The sequence below is a fragment of the Alexandromys fortis genome, unplaced genomic scaffold (genome assembly GCF_014885135.2).
Source record: "Alexandromys fortis isolate MF-2015 unplaced genomic scaffold, M_Fortis_MF-2015_v1.1 scaffold_161, whole genome shotgun sequence".
In the NCBI taxonomy this organism is placed as follows: domain Eukaryota; kingdom Metazoa; phylum Chordata; class Mammalia; order Rodentia; family Cricetidae; genus Alexandromys; species Alexandromys fortis.
Genome location: NW_026068073.1, coordinates 3,370,274 through 3,372,719, shown reverse-complemented (window position 1 = coordinate 3,372,719; position 2,446 = coordinate 3,370,274). Strand labels below are relative to the sequence as shown.

General features: G+C 39.5%; 1 pseudogene; it reads right to left on the bottom strand.

The window, feature by feature from the left end:
* Positions 1-1,547: 1,547 nt before the first annotated feature.
* LOC126488078 (40S ribosomal protein S15-like) lies at positions 1,548-1,987 on the bottom strand (annotated as a pseudogene).
* Between the last annotated feature and the right edge of the window lie 459 nt (positions 1,988-2,446).

Below are 2,446 nucleotides of genomic sequence, written 5' to 3'. Positions count from 1 at the left end.
TAAGCCAACAGGTACACTACAGTTAGCCAATGATCAGAGTCACAGAATGAATGCAAACATCACACTCTGTCCCCATCTGGATTCCTAGTTTTGAAACCACATTGCTGAGCTCAATCATACCGCCTTCAACACATTTTGTATTTGCTTTCCAAGAGGCTGATGTGTGCCTGATAATCACAGTCATCCTGAAAGTGAGCAGGTCTGAAGGGAATGCCATTCAGTTTCTGTGGTTAGTGGTCTCTGAGAAGTGGTCAGGTTATACCATGAGCACACACATTATTGTTCACCATTGTGAAGATGTATGATGTCTGCCAAATATGTGCTCCCTTCAACAAGGTTAATGCATATTCATATAAGGTCTTTAGTCAACAGGTATAAGGCTCAAACTACCTAGTACTAAATTATATGTAAATAAAATCATTGGTCTTCTCAAAACTCACTGGCAATTGTCTAATAGCTTCCACAAATTGGGAATGTTTTTAATTGATAGGAACTGTGAGTATGCTCATGCTATAAATACAGCTCATAGTGCAGAACAAGTTATTGAACAGTAACTGTAGAGACTCTCAAATCTACATAAATTGAACTTTTAAACTCTTAAAAATACCTCACACTTCATATTCTTTTTGAAAAGTAACAGTATTAGCTTGCATATACAAGTAATATGTTGTTGCAGGCAGGTGGTGAGCATCTCTACTTTCTTATAACATAATGTACAATTAAACTTAGGTAAAAGAGGCAAAATTGAGAAGTTAACTCTTTGGTAACAAGTAAAAACAATAAATGTCTTAGATTTATCTACTGGTGCTTTGGTTGAAAAACAAAGCAAAATTTGCATGCTTGTATGATTTATTGTCTCTACTCCTTCCACATTTTGACTTTAAGTTTTATTATTGTACCATTCAATTAATTAAATCTAAGTAATCTTATTCTAATATGGAGATATGAAAAAAAAAATCTAAGTGCAGTCTACATGTTCTTAATTTGCCACAGAGAAGCTTACCACTTTGGAAATACCCTAGTTAATCGCCAGTCCTCAGCATTAGCATACATGACCCTACTTTCTTTGCTTGATACTTGCAGCGGTTGTCAGCTAAGACTGTGAACTGATTTTGATCAAATTTTCACTACCGTGATGAAACACCAGTCCACCACAATTTATCTTAATCTTTCTATCTGTATACAAAAATATATACTTATATACACTCATAAATATTTATCTATATACATGTATAGATACAAAATGAAAGGATATTTTATTTGAAGTATAAACATATGGTATCTTGGACTATAAAGAGGCTATGTTTGTGTCTTAGATTTGTATAGCTTCAAGTCCATTTAATAGTATTTTATGGGACATATAAGAAAGGAAGTTTCTGTATTTGGCTTCCCATAACTTACCCATTCTCTGCTGAGTCTAGAAGGGGCCTGCCTCATTGATCAGGTTGTATAAAACTGGGGTTTCTAGGTGATCTGGTCACCACTTTTTAATGGTCCTCTTTATTTATTTATTTTTTTGACTGACCATGAGTCTTTATTGGCCACAGCTACTTGAAGGGGATGAAGCGGGAGGAATGGGTGGCACCGATGCCAGGCCGGCCGTGCTTCACAGGCTTGTAGGTGATGGAGAACTCGCCCAGGTAGTGGCCATTCATCTCCGGCCTAATCTCCACCTGGTTGAAGATCTTGCCGTTGTACACGCCCACCATGCTCCTCATCATCTCGGGCAGGATGATCATGTCCTGCAGGTGGGTCTTCACCACCTCGGGCTTCTCCATGGGCAGCGCCTCCTTCTTGGCCTTTCTCAGGCGCTTGAGCAGCGAGTGCTGCTTCCGCCGCAGGCCACAGTTGAGGCGTCGCCTCTGCCGGGCACTGTAGAGCTGCATCAGCTGCTCATACCATAGCACATGTCCAGCAGCTGGTCCAGGTCCACGCCGCAGTAGGTGAACTTGCGGAAGGTCAGCTTCTTCTGCTCCACTTCGGCCATCTTGACGGCGACTTGGAAAAAAAGGTCCTCATTGTTTTAGAGCACTGAGTCTCTGCAGTTGCTAACCCATGAGAACAGTTTGTAAACATTATCCTGTCTTCTCTGGAGCTTCTAACACCAAGCATTCTCATTTTGCTTTTTTCCGACAGGTCCCACCTCTTCAGGTTTCAATAGTGTTTCTCCTCCATGTTTCCTCTTGGAGTCTTAGAACTTTTGTTAGTTTTTTTTTTTTTTTTTTTTTTTGGTTTAATTAGCTCAACCCATACCCAACTTACATATAAATAAGTTAAGATAAAACCCTCAGATTCATCACAGATTTTTCCTTGCCACCTGCCAAGTACCTAATTATTTCATTAGTCTGTCTCTTCCCAAGCAACCTCTAAGTGCACAGGTCTCTTCTCATCACTACCAAGGTTCCAAGACACTTATTTCAAACTAAAATTAGGATTTTAATGAAGA